The sequence below is a fragment of the Phyllopteryx taeniolatus genome, chromosome 12 (genome assembly GCF_024500385.1).
Source record: "Phyllopteryx taeniolatus isolate TA_2022b chromosome 12, UOR_Ptae_1.2, whole genome shotgun sequence".
Lineage (NCBI taxonomy): Eukaryota > Metazoa > Chordata > Actinopteri > Syngnathiformes > Syngnathidae > Phyllopteryx > Phyllopteryx taeniolatus.
Genome location: NC_084513.1, coordinates 25,209,062 through 25,222,422, shown reverse-complemented (window position 1 = coordinate 25,222,422; position 13,361 = coordinate 25,209,062). Strand labels below are relative to the sequence as shown.

The following is a 13,361-nucleotide window of genomic DNA, read 5'->3' as shown; positions in this document are numbered from 1 at the left end:
ACCATTCCCTGGACTTAACCATTTTGCAAAGACAAAACTGTCTGGGAAGAGAAGAGTTTCGTAGTCCTTTTAAATCTGCTTAATTTTTGCCCACGGCCTCGGTTCAAATATGCAGGTGTTTTCAACACCCGATTGAAACCTCTGTTCTAAAGAGTGGTATCTTGAAGGGGTTGAATAATTATGTCAGTGAGGAAATCAGGAAAAAGACATTTGTTGGTATATTACAACCAATATTTTTGTAATTTGAATTGCATTTGTTTATTTTACAGGTCCTTATTTGATCTGGTTATAAACAAGATTTTAAAAAATAAAATAAAAGAGGGGTTGGACTTCTGTTCCACTCTGGAATTGCCCATGTTGAGAGGTGCCGAGCAGGTGTGGGTATACTTATTGCCCCCCAGCTTGGCGCCTGTACATTGGGGTTCATCCCGGTAGACGAGAAGGTAGCCTCCCTCCGCCTTTGGGTGGGGGACGGGTCCTGACTGTTGTTTGTGCCTATGCACCAAACAGCAGTACCCACCCTTATTGGAGTCCTTGGAGGGGGTGCTGGAGAGCGCTCCTGCTGTGGACTCCATCGTTCTGCTGGGGGACTTCAATGCTCACGTGGGCAATGACATTGAGACCTGGAAGGGCATGACTGGGCGGTGTTCTGTTATTGGACTTCTGTGCTCATCACGGATTGTCCATAACGAACACCATGTTCAAGCATAAGGGTGTCCACACGTGCACTTGGCACCAAGACACCCTAGGTCGCAGTTCGATGATCGACTTTGTGGTCGTGTCATCGGACTTGCGACCGCATGTCTTGGACAGCGGAGCTGTCAACTGATCACCACCCGGTGGTGAGTTGGCGCCGATGGTGGGGGAAGAGGCCGGTCCAACGTGGCAGGCCCAAACGTATTGTGAGGGTCTGCTGGGAACGTCTGGCGGAATCCCCTGTCAGAAGGAGTTTCAACTCCCACCTCCGACAGAACTTTGCTCATGTTCCGGGGGAGGTGGGAACATCGAGTCTGAATGGACCATCTTCTGCGCCTCCATTGCTGAGGCGGCCGACCGGAGCTGTGGCCGTAAGGTGGTCGGTGCCTGTCGTGACGGCAATCCCCGAACCTGTTGGTGGACACCAACGGTGTGGGATGCCGTCAAGCTGAAGAAGAGTCCTATCGGGCTTTTTTGGCCGGTAGGACTCCTGAGGCAGCTGATGGGTACCGGCTGGCCAAGTGGAATACAGCTTTGGTGGTCGCTGAACCAAAAACTCTGGTATGGGAGGAGTTCGCCGAGGCCATGGAGAAAGACTTCCAGACGGCTTCGAGGAAATTTTGGTCCACCATCCGGTGTCTCAGGAGAGGAAAGCACTGCACCACCAACACTGTGTATAGTGGGGATGGGGCGCTGCTGACCTCAACTTGGGACGTTGTGAGTCGGTGGGGAGAATACTTCGAAGACCTCCAAAATTCCACCGACACGCATTCCCATAAGGAAGCAGAGTGTAGCTTCGCTGAGGCGGGCTCTCCTATCTCTGGGGTTGAGGTCACCGAGTTGGTTAAAAAACTCCTCGGTGGCAAGGCCCCGGGGGTGGATGAGATTCGCCCGGACTTCCTAAAGGCTCTGGGTGTTTTGGGGCTGTCCTGGTTGACATGCCTTTGCAACATCGCGTGGACATCGGGAACAGTGCCTCTGGATTGGCAGACTGGGGTGGTGGTCCCCCTTTTAAAAAGGGGGACCGGAGGGTGTGTTCCAACTACAGGGGGATCACACTTCTCAGCCTCCCTGGTAAGGTGTATTCAGGGGTGCTGGAGAGGAGGGTCGAATCTCAGTTCAGGAGGAGCAATGTGCTTTTCGTCCTGGACGTGGAACAGTGGGCCAGCTCTACACCCTCAGCCAACCAGTCTACATGTGTTTTGTGGACTTGGAGAAGGCGTTCGACCGTGTCCCTCGGGGAGTACTGTGGAGGGTGCTTCGGGTTTATGGGGTACCGAACCCCCTGATTCGGGCTGTACGGTCCCTGTGCGACCGGAGTCAGAGTTTGGTCCGCATATCCGGCAGTAAGATGGACTCGTTCCTGGTGAGGGTTGGACTCCGCCTAGGCTCTCCTTTGTCACCGATTCTGTTCATAACTTTTATGGATTAAATTAAACAGTCAAGCATTTCAGAAAAGCAATATCATTAAACAAAACATAACAATCAAGAAATTAATGATGGTTATTGTTCAGTCATCAGTCGTATTTAAAAAAAAAACATTTCACAAATTCTGCCAGGGTATATAAACTTATGAGCACAATTGTACATATATGCAGCCATAAGTACCTGTGTTATATTTTAATGAAAGTGTAGGCTACACTTTTTTATAACCACTAGGTGGCGGTGGCATTTTGGAATGAAAGTGTCCAGCATTTTAATAACCACTAGATGGTGGCATACATTTAGAAAATGTGAACGTTTTTTTCCCCCCATTTGCCCCTATACCTATGTATAATGCGCACTATTGACTTTTGACAATTCTTGGGGGGAATGCGCATTATACACGAGAAATTACGGTAAGCACTTGATATACGGCAGACTAAATATAATTTTCATTGCTTTAATTACTTAGTAATTACATGCCATTCACCATGTTATGTTTCGTTGTTTGCCAGCAGCGCCGGCGTGAGGAGGCAATGACATCACAGACAGACCAACTTAATTGAGTAACACTTTACTTCTTTAAAAGTGCTTTCAAAAACCACAACATACACACGCATCTATATAAAGTATTCCGTGCTTAAACCCAATGTCTTACTTCCTAGTATTGATATAATCGATTGATTACCTTTTAAAAAGACTTGAAATCGATTTATTTCGTCCGAACACAGATCAATGCAGTTGGATCGAAGGGATATAAATAGATGCATTGAATGAATCGTTCCTCCCCTCGTACCAACAATGCTGTCCGCGTTTGTACGTCAATGTAATGGCACGGATGGGATGGTCAGGTTACAAATGTGGTTCCGTTCCTACTTTGGTGTTTAAGGTTTTGGACTGAAAAAGTTAGCCAAACCCTGGTTTAGAAAGTTTTTTTTTTTTGCAATTGATTAATTAATTTACTTCTTGTTTATACAGATAGTTTACGCCCCCCCCCCCCCCCCCCCTTCCCCGCTTTGCACGTCACTGACCTATTTTGGTTTACGCCTATTACTTTTCTTTTGTACAACATCAAAAACACCCACTTCAATGCCATTGATAATTGGATTGTAATTCATTTGCAACATGCATTTACTTTTTATTAAGCACCTTAAGAATTGAAGAATAAATGCAACTTCATCCAAGTCCCCCCTTGACAAATGTGCCCCTGCTGGATTGAGTTAGGCCGGCCCATCTGGTGCAGCAAATGTCCCAACTCACCAGGGAGCCTGGGAGGGAGACGAGAGGAGGAGGAGGAGGAAAAGGAGGAGGAGAAGGAGGAGGAAGGGGGGCCGGATTGAAAACAGCTCAGCCGCCCTGATGATTTCAACACCAGCGCAACTGTCCGCCAAGCCGCTTTTAAGCTCATTTGGCTCCTGCAAACGTTGCCCCCAAACTCACACGAGTGTCGGCCGAAAGGCGCACGAGGCGAGCGCCGCGTCGCGCACCTTTTTGCTGCGCGGAGGAAGAAAAAAAGTCGGACGCCACATCTTCCCTTCTGCCTTCGAGGTGGGCGACTAACTTTCCGAACTTTCCCGAACTTTGTACGCGGAGTGCTCGACTGGATTCCCGAAGGGATCGGACAGCCCAAAGTCAACGTCGGCCCAAAAAGAAGCTCGGAAGTCCAAAGATACCGCAGCGGGGGTAAGCAAAAGTTTGAAGTGATGCTGTCAAGTCACTTTCACCTTTTACTTTCTCTTGGGTCTTTCGTGCTTTTCTTGCTGGGTGTCATCCTCCTATACCTCGTTCTTCTTCTTCTTCTTTTTTTTTTGGGGGGGGGGGGGGGGGGGGCACTGCGCGTCAACGGCAGCTTCACGTCTTATTTGCACTTTGAACTCTTGTGACATCGTAATCCCCAACATTTTTTTTTGCCTTGCAACTTGATCCATCCATATGCGCAGAGATGTGATCAGAAAAAGACGTCCAACTCAAATGCCATGTCAAAACTCAACTGTGCATTATTTTCAATTTATATATGAAGTCAAAATATAAAAAAAATAAAAATAAAAAAACTGTCATGTATAATAATAACCATATAATAATGATTTACAGCACAGACTATAATAATAATAATAAGTGTCATTCAAAGACTTTGTTGTTGTTGTCTCCGTGAAAGCGTAAAAGTAATAAGACAATCACAGCTCCTAATCTCCCAATGCTACTAAGCCACAAAATCACTCAATGCAGTAAGATCAGGAATACTGGGATGCGTGCGCTTATTGTTGAAAGATTCCAAGTTTACTGTTTGCTCTTTAGCCCCAACAGTCAACAAACACTTGACGTCTTTGTGCGCCCCTTTAGCAGCCATATTTGCTGTGGGCTTTTGCTATTATCTCGGAGACACTGCTAATGATCTTCAAACTCATCTTTGGGTTTTATGAGTTTCACTTTTTTTTTTTTTTTTAATCTAGATGTAAATGTCACGTCAATTTAGCATCAATTATCTGAAGGGACTTCATAAAGGGAGCAGGTCTACGATCACGCTCCTCACATGTTGGAGAAAGCAGCTAAAGCACAGATCTGCAAAGTTCCGAGAATACTTTTCTAGTGTTCTCAAGGCATTTCTCATCAACTTTTGCCCCCCCCCCCCAAAAAAAAAGTATTGGTTTTAGACTTCTTTTTCAAACGTAGCGTCAAAACAATGGGCTTTCAGCTCAAGAAGAGCAGCACTGGCGCAACAACTCCACTTAATACGAGAGATAACCATTCAAAGAAAAAAGCAAAACAGTCAATGAAAATGGTATTTGAAAATATAACCTAACATATAACAGAACATATTTGCTCCCCTGTTTGTTTTTTGGGGGGGTGGGGGGGATTAAGAGAATGTGTGTTTTCCACTTCACATTATGACAACTCTAGTCAGGGCTGAGGTGATTTGCATGAGTGACAAAAAAAGAGTTTTAGTGCATTTTCCTATTGTGCGGAATGGAGAGTTCCAACAGTTCAAGCCTACGGGGGAGTGAAAGGAGTAAAGAATGGCTGAGCCTATTCAACTCATTCAGTCTCCGTTCGGGGGGCTCCGCTCTGCAGCGTTCCGAGACCTATAGTGGTCATGTCACTTTCATCTTTGCGGCCCAGCCTCTCTGTGCGTGATGTGGATGTACTGTATGCCGCTCTTGTCGCTATTTTCACACATCCCCGCTCTAAGCTTATCCTGCTTTATTGATCAAGTCCCTTTACGTCTATTTTTCTGGAGAAAAAGTATGGCGGGGCGCTTGGCTTGTCAGTGCGTGTATGTGTGTATTGGAGGGGTAGAGCACAAGAAAAAGGCAAGTGAGAGGAGGTGGAAGTGCTTTTTTTGAAAGCAAATACCGATGAAGTCTAGCGTACAGGGACAGAGAGGAGCTGGTGAACGCTATGTGAGTCGAAGGTGGGGGAGGAGCACCCTCCTCTACTATCACCACCCACTCCTGCTGGGTGACCTCAAAAGGAAAAGGAGGGAGAAGGCATTCAAACCCAGCCCCTGCCTATCCACTCCTTCATTGAGCCGAGTCACCGGGCCATACCAATAAAGCGTAAGAAAATACAGCTTGTGCGAAGGTTGTGGAGGCCGCTGTGGTTTGGGTTGAAAATCACGAGGGGCACTCAAAGAGTTCATTGATATAAATCCAAATAAAATCTAAATAAATCCAATTTTTTTCATGGTTTGTAGCTAAAACACTTGTTGGAAGGTTTATTTAAAAAATGCCTGTCCTCTTCCTCTCAGCCATTTTGGAAATGAGATCATTGAAGGATGCCCGTCAGAAGCAGAGAGCTGTGATTGAATTTCTTTCTTTGGAAGGGGAACCACCACTAAACATTTTCCAAAGGTTGCAAAAGGTGTATGGGGACACTGCAATAGGCTACAGCACAGTCAAAAAAGTGGGTGTCCACCATCAAAGGGGGAGAACAATAGCCTGCTTTGAGTGGCTGGAACAAGCAAAAGGAGCGGCAGACCCTCTTCAGTGGTGCATCCTGGGAATAGTGATAGATCGCAGACTCATCAAGGATGACGTCACCATCGTGTGTCATCATTGTTGACATAACCCCAAGCCGAAATACATTTTTGTCAAGCTTTTCAAATGTTTGCTGGTGGTTTCCCTTCCAAAGCAAGAAATTCAATCACAGCTCTCGACTTGATGACTGGCATCCAACAATGATGTCATTTCCAAAACGGCTGACGGGAGGAAGAGAACAAGCTTTAAAAAACAAAACAAAATAATACAAATTAAAAAAACATCAAACAAATATTTCAACTACAAATTTCTGAAAAATATTCAATTATTCGGACATTAAGTTAAATTGAGCTGATTATTTTTTGACTGTCTCTTGTATTTGCAGTGTCATTTCGTGGCATTTGAAGGGGCATTATTTCAATTACAATTCAATTACTGCCTTGAAAATAAATGCAACGGAATGAATTTCATTCTGAAACAAGGTTAATTAGGAAATACCTAAAAGTGAAAATCGAATATTTTCGCATTTGTGAGGTATTATTTCAAACTTAACATGATTGGTGATGCAGTATAACATTTTCACATGACAAAAACCGCAACCAGAAAATGAGTGAACATTTCTTTGAATATGTGCCCTGCGACTGACTGGCGACCAGTTCAGGGTGTAGTCCGCCTTTGGCCCGAAATCGGCTGGGCGTGGCGCTGGCGCCCCCGCGACCCTAACCAGGATAAGCGGTGTTGACAATGGATGGATTTATTTTAATACATGAGTTTAAAATGCTGTTTAGAGAAGCCAGAGTACCACATACAGATGTATGCATGCATGTGCAGGATTGAAGAAATGAGACTGGGATGGACATTGGTAGACCCATTACTTGGGGTCTGGACTTAAGAGAGATGGAAAAGTGGAAGAGTGAGCAGGAGATTGTTGCTTCCATTTATCTGTAGGGCACTTCATTGAATTCTGTGCCCTTTGCTTTTGGCTTGGGGACAGCCGGGAACAACCCTTGCTTCTTTTAACACTTCCACTCTCCTCGAGAAGTCCTACTCATTCTTTCTCAAGTGTGAAGTTAAATAGACACCCATCATATCCTAGATGGGGAGAATGAGGTGGAGCGAATCAGAGTGAGCGCCTCTCCTACTTCCACCTCTTTACACTAGAACAGCAGTGAGAGAGCACTCCAGGCCTGGAAGAGAAACCGACCTCACGCAGGATTGTGCCACTGCCAGAAAAATAGCAATAACGGGGAAAAGAAATGGTCCTTAAAATACATCGGGTCTGGGTGGTGGTTTATGTGCACACATGTAACCCTTTAATATGTGTATTACATGGTAAAAGTACACAAATAAACAAACAAATAAATGCATAAATGAAAATGAAACCCCCCAAAAAATCTCTCGATCAGTTTCTAGCAGCGCCCCATTCATCGTTATCGGGGAATGGGTTTAGTCAGGAAAACTGTATTTTTTAAAAAGGTCTGAGCAGCAGATACTGATCAAACTTTTCGCGGACCCTATCTACTTGTATGTGGAAGAAATTAATTTCATCATCAGCAGCATCATTGTCTATCGGCTTACAAAGGAACAATGATGACTGCAGCTCTAAAGTCTTTTGGGGGAAGCCTGCCCAGGTCATGGGAGGTCAGGTAGTTTGTGAAAGGGGGGGATGGTAAGACACGTTTCATTATCTCAACACAAGATTAACTCTCCAGACAATGGACAATGGAAAGTGTCACATTCTTATTTCCCTGTCCTCTTTCAAAATAGGTGATAAATCTAAAGCATTTGAATATAAATTTTAATGTTATGTTTGTCTTCTTCCCTCACATTTCCTTTTTGCAGTACGTAGTGTTTCACCAACATTTATATTGTGCATTATTTTATTTATCTTTTTTTTTTTGTCCTGCATGTTCGAAATAAGTGTTAACTCAAAAGACGCAAAGAAGAAAGTGTGATGTTATTTAACAATTCTGCCTGATGAAGGTAATTGAGAAGGCGCTCATTCTGGCGTCAAAGAACTGTTTTCGAATGGAAGTTCGTTTTCATTCAAGACTGCCAGGTTTTGATAAGGACTTCCAGGAAAAACCCGTCTGAGCACACTATACACTGTATATGAGCCTTCATATGTCAGGGGATAAACGCCATATTTGGCAACCCATTCAGTGCGGCAGCGGCCGCCATTCATGTTTACGTCCTAGCTGTACGAGTGCGTGAGGTGCGTTCAAGGAAACTGCATAAATGGGAGTGAATATATTCTTTGGTACATAGATGTAAAAATTGATCACTAGGAACATTTTTATTTGTATCAGAATGTTAATTTTGTTAGGCGACATGGTGGACGACTGGTTAGAGTGTCTGCCTCACATTTTTGAGGACCTGGGTTCAGAGTTTGCATGTTCTCCCCGTGCCTGCGTGGGTTTTCTCCGGGCACTCCGGTTTCCTCCCACGTCCCAAAAACATGCGTGGTAGGTTTGTTTGTATGTATGTGCCCTGCGATTGGGTGGCAACCGGTTCGTGGTGTACCCCGCCTCCTGCCCGATGATAGCTGGGATTGGCTCCAGCACGCCCGCGACCCTAGCGAGGAGAATCGGCTCAGAAAATGGATGGATAGTCTCTGAGTTAACAGACTGAAAGTCTGTGCTGTAAATCAGAAATTAAACAACACACAATGTAAAAACAAAGAAACATATCTCTTACTGTCTCGAAGGAGTCACGACAGCCCAGTGCTCTCTGTGCAGCCAGGCTAAAAACAATGTGCAAGAAGTACACACTACCCTACACTACAGGTGTTAATGTGGTGTTGCAAAAGCAATTTTATGAAATGTGCACAACAGTAGTGAGTTGAATAAAGTACCATCGGCACACAGTATTGTACTCACGATATTGGACATAACGTTGGCGACGAAGATGGACTTTCACTTTGGGCCGCTCCCCTTGTTCCTCGCCCACGCCGATGAGCCGATCGGTCAAGCCGAGGCTAACGATGCATGCCTAACTGCAGTGTTAATCCGAAGTTTGCGCAGCAGGGCCAGTGCCTTTGACTAGACTTTACACCGATTTTATCGGGCTGATCGGCATCGGCCGATATTTAGCACTTTATGCTAATTGGCACATCGTCTTTAATGTCATAATCCGCCGATTCCATCAATGACGTCATTGATCGACTCCGCAAAAGACATTTACTCCGCGTCGCCGCGTGCACAGTATCTTTGAATCCAAAACCTAGTTTATTTTTAGCCTTGTTGCGTGTCTTTTGACTAGTGCTGTAAATATCTGATGGCCAATGAAGTTATTAAAAAAAAAAAAAAAAAAAGAAAGAAAAAACGTCAGCGGTGTGGGGCAGACAACACGTCGGAGACAGGCAAGACGTAATGTCCGGATCAGACTACAAGACAAATTTGCTCTTTCACAATTGCACTATGTCAGACGACTGCAATAAAATCTTGTATTCCGATACCACCGCATCCCATTTTTTACGATCAATGGGCTTTATCTTGTCAACTCAAATGCGACCGGATACAATCGTTACCATGGCGACGACAACAAGAGTGGATCGCGCCGACTGTATTATAAGGACAAAATGGGGGAAAACGTGTGTTGGTGGTCACCGGTGTTCAGGACAGGAGAGGACGTTCGTTTAAGGCTTGCTTGAGGTATGTTCCCGTACTTTTAATACAATATGGCTCGCAAGCAGGCAATAAAATGTTATGTAGCCTAGCAAGCTAGTGCTAGCACGAACGGTTAAACATGCCGTCGTTCTGTCGAATCATGCTCTAAAGTTTCGGTGTGGGTGAAGTCATTTAATTAAAAACAAAGTAATTTAATTACAGTAAATTAGCAATCATTATTTCTGTCATGTTGTAATGTTGGTTTGACCTGACTGATTAAAATACACGATCTGACGAGAGCAGTGATTTCCAACCTTTATGATACCATTAATTACCGTATTTAAGTCCTGCCATCTAATAGAAGACCATTCATTTGTTCTGTCTACCACTATGCCTCACTGGCATAAATAGAGGAACAAAGATACATTATTTACAAATTCCTCCATCTTGTGATCTGATCGGTGATCGGATGGGTTTTTTGAAAACTTGCTGAAAAAATCCCCCAAAATCCCCAAAAATCTTGATCGTGTAAAGCCTACATTTTACGTACTCTTGAACCGGCGCAAACGTACACGGACTGTGGGGCCTTGTTGGCTGAACACTTCGCTGCTCCACACAGTAGTTAAAGTCGTGAAAAGTGAAGCCACCAGTGGCTGATTACTTTCTGCCAGCAACGGCAACACACAAGCAAACTGGAAAACGTTGTCCCATGACAAGCAATTGGAGGAGGCTTGATGGAGAAATGTATCTTCAATCTCGTTAATAAATTAACTTTTCAAAAAATATATTATTTATTGTTTGGTAGCGCTGTGAGCTTATGTGGCTCTATGTAGAATGGGAGCACACAGTTGTTGCGTTTCTGCCATTTCAAAGATGACACAGGATCGTGTATTTGAAGGATCGAACCCACAACCTTTGGGATGGGAGATGACCCCTCTGTCACCTAAGCCATGATGCCCCAATACCTTTTGGACAATTATATGTTTTCAGATTTGTGGGAAAAGTTTTGGTAAGGCCAGTATGTTCTGACTGTGCCTACATGCAGAAAGCAAGGCCCACCAAGGCCCACCAAGGCAAGACTGTATGAGTTTTGGTGTCTAAGAACCAACTTATGGAAAAAGCAAAATGATGAATGGCCATGAATTTCTGCCACTATATTGTAATAACCCGATGACGCTTAGCGCTTCAGATACTGTAGATTGACACAGATGCAGAAGAAGAGACTGGGGCCTCTGCAAAAGCGGTTGACAGAAAAATGCAACCATATGGATGAGTTATGATTTCTGCTGAGGCCTTTCATTGAAACAGCGAGAATGCAGCCTTAAGAGCTGGGCAGATGTTTTTCCCCTGTTTATCTATATGTTGGGAGAGACTGTATTGTAATTTGTACAGATGAAGTGCCAGGCCACAGACTCCTCTTGGATTGAAGCTTGAGACAAGAGATGAGAGAGCCATAGTTGCACTTGGATATACAGTAGACATGTGGTTGTCTTTAGCAACCAAGTCCTCAGGCTTTCTCTTCTACTCTAACGAAATGACTGTTGCTTGAATCACCTCCATGTCTCCCTCGAGGCAAATGAAATTTGCTTTCGCTTGGTAAGACCAACATTAGAGAGAAGTTGTATGAATGTTATGTGCAGAAACATCTCAGTTGTTTCACATGTAAGGATGTCTGGTGGAACTTAGAAGTGACAACAGGTGGTCTCAAAGAACATTCCAGGAAAAAACGTTGACAGTGGTAGACCTGAATGCCATGTTATTTGGTCAGTGTTAAAAGGTGTTTATTTTTACTCTGGTTTTCAAACAGAGCTAATAAAAGCAAACCCCAAAAATACAACTTGCAAAAAGACACAATTATTGACGACTACGGGGCAGGCATGCATGGGATATTTGTTTTCACATTGGCTCAAAGGATTCAATGAACTCAGTTGTGACACCAGAACACATTTACACCTAAGATGGCATTAAATCAGTCCCCGAGGTTATAGCCCGATAATACCAAATAGAAAGTCATGTATAAAATACAATAACATAGAATAAAAAAAGAATTACAATTGTGATCCTTCCATCGATCCATTATCTGAACCGCTTATCCTCACCAAGGTCAAGGGTGCGCTGGTGCCTATCCCAGCTGACTTTGGGCGAGAGGCGGAATACACTCTGAACTGGTCGCCAACCAATCGCGGGGCACATATAAACAAACAACTATTCACACTCATATTCACACCTACGGACAATTTAGAGTCAATTAACCTACCATGCATGTTTTTGGAATGTGGGAAGAAACCGGAGTACCCGGAAAAATCCCACGCAGGCACGGGGAGAACATGTAACCGCCACACAGGAAGGCCCGATTAGAATGCAGGACTACAGAACTGTGAGACGGATGTGCTAACTAGTCGTTCACCATACCAAGTAAATTCGGGGTTACTCTTTGATTCTTTGTGATCCGAGTCCAAAATTTCTGATTCTGCATTCCTTTTTTTATGCTGACTAATTCGTGAACAAGCGGCCGAAATGAGTTTGCTCCGCAGGGTGTCCGGGCTCTCCCTTAGAGATAGGGTGAGAAGCTCGGTCATCCGGGAGGGGCTCTGAGGAGAGCCGCTGCTCCTCCGCATCGAGAGGAGCCAGATGAGGTGGCTCGGGCATCTGTTTAGGATGCCTCCTGGACGCCTCCCTGGTGAGATGTTCCGGGCACATCGCACCGGCAGAAGACCAATGGGGACAACCCAGGACACGCTGGAGAGACTATGTCTCTCGGCTGGCCTGGCAATGCCTCGGGATACCCTCGGAAGAGCTGGAGGAAGTGGCTGGGGAGAGGGAAGTCGTGGCGCCCCTGCTAAAGCTGCTGAACCCGCGACCCGACCTTGGATAAGCGGAAGAAAATGGATCGATGGATGATTCGTGAACAGCCCTAATGTGCAGGGTGTTGATAACGTGCCACTTATAAATATCCTGATACTGTATATCTTACAGTTATAACCTACAGTTTCATCCGATATATAATTGAATAAAATAGTAACACATTTGCACCTTTTGTAAATATTCCAAATAACCTGTCTGGTTAGATTGAGCGAGTATTTTTATAAAGTACTATATTCTGTTCGTTTTTGTTGGAAACTGAAGCTTGGTGTGACTTCTTTCGAGAAGCCAGCTCAGCATGATCCTAAATTAGTGATAATGACTGCTGTCGGTCTCACCTGGTGTCCTCACACATTTACTCTTGTCACAGATGAACAAAAATACACTGAGAAATTTAAGGTGTCTTGTCAGCAAATGCCCTAGATTTGACCTGGAAGTTGAAACAGCTGCGCTACAGCTCTCACAAGCATTCCTAATCGAGTGGTAGATTCACTATAATAACAAGGGGATCTAATAAAGTAAAATGTGAGAGAAATCCTCTGGTGTCCTGCATCTGAAAATGTAGCTTTCTGCCATATGGAACATACAGTATATCAAGCACAAAGAAAATTTTGCTGTTTTTAACAGCTGAGAGGGTTCGAGATTGAGTGTGAACAACACATTTAGGTTGAATGACCGGGGCCAAATGTCTCAGTGAGCATGACTCAGCAGTGTGCAATGTGGCACCAATGACAGATGTAACTGTTAACACACAACCAAATTGTTATTTAAGTGTTAGGTCAGCCATTACGTTCTGTAA

The 13,361-nt window shown here is 44.4% G+C and overlaps 1 protein-coding gene across 1 annotated transcript in view; it reads left to right on the top strand.

Moving 5' to 3' along the window:
• The first annotated feature begins 3,446 nt into the window (after positions 1–3,446).
• The window catches only part of gli2a (GLI family zinc finger 2a), a 92,433-nt gene continuing 82,518 nt past the window's right edge, over positions 3,447–13,361 (top strand). Inside the window, exon 1 of the mRNA XM_061792714.1 lies at positions 3,447–3,801. The gene's annotated coding sequence lies outside the window, so the exon portion shown is untranslated. The remainder of the gene's footprint in view (positions 3,802–13,361) is intronic.